Here is a 1,064-nt window from a genome sequence, read left to right as displayed (position 1 = left end):
ATTGTCGAGGGTGTGTGTGTTAAGATACGGTGCTTAACTGCCAGGGTTTGCTTTTATGGAGCAGAATAAATCCATGAAAGAAGTCATTTCTGTATCTAGGAGAAGGAAGATAAGACCGTAGCCACCACCCAGCAGCATCCCCAGCTGTATTGTCTCCGTTGCCGAGAAGGACTTGTGTGTGCGTTTTTTTGTTTTGTTTTCTCCCTGTATAATAGACATTGTATTTTGAAATTTCTTTCCAGTGCCTTGATTTACAGGGAGCAGGCTGGATTTGAGGCTGTCTAATTAACATATTGGGTCTGGTATGTTAAAATGGAGATTCCCATGGCCGACTGAGGCGGAACAAATTTAGTTAACTTCCAAAGCCCCTTGCCCTCGCGCCTTATTCCTCTCATTTCCTTTTCCCATCACCTCTGCGTCCGCCCCCTACAGAAAATTTCTCTGCCTTCTCATAGACATTAGGATTAACAAGATAAAGCACTTTCAAAGTAGTCTCATCAATGTTTTATTCCTTCGTGAAGACGATCTGAATAATTCAGCTAAGGAGTGCTCGTTTGTCTCCCGCCTTCGGGAGCTGCCTGCTGGCTGCGTTCAGCGGAACGTTTGGCCGGGCCAAGCGCAGGGCGCCCTGCTCCGGGAGGCAGGGACTGGGGATGCTAGGGGGAGGGGAGCACTGGGGGTTCTCTTTGCTAAAGCTGCTTGGGAAGGGTAGGGGCGCTGTCTGATTTTCCTCCACTCGCTGCGTTTCTGTAGATATTCATATGATGGCATTTGCAGACTTCAAGCTGGCCGGTAGCTGCTCTCGCTGTCCCTGCGCGCTGACGTCCCCAATTCCTCTACTGGAGTCCGGGCTCGGCTGCTGCTGCAGCCCTCGCAGGCTGGTGGTGCTACAAGGCCATGTATCCAGCAGGCTTTGGGGGCTGGGCTCCACCACTGCAGCTGCCAGGCCGGCTTTGACACTTTCTCGGGCGGGGCGGAAGGGCTCAGCGGGCCCCTTGGCAGACAGCAGGCTCTTTGTGGCCGAGGTGGCCGCCTGGATAAGAGAGAAGGGCGAAGCCGAGAGG

Source organism: Carlito syrichta, unplaced genomic scaffold (assembly GCF_000164805.1).
Source record: "Carlito syrichta isolate Samal-C Ts95f unplaced genomic scaffold, Tarsius_syrichta-2.0.1 Scaffold283308, whole genome shotgun sequence".
In the NCBI taxonomy this organism is placed as follows: Eukaryota; Metazoa; Chordata; class Mammalia; order Primates; family Tarsiidae; genus Carlito; species Carlito syrichta.
This window is presented reverse-complemented; position numbering follows the sequence as displayed.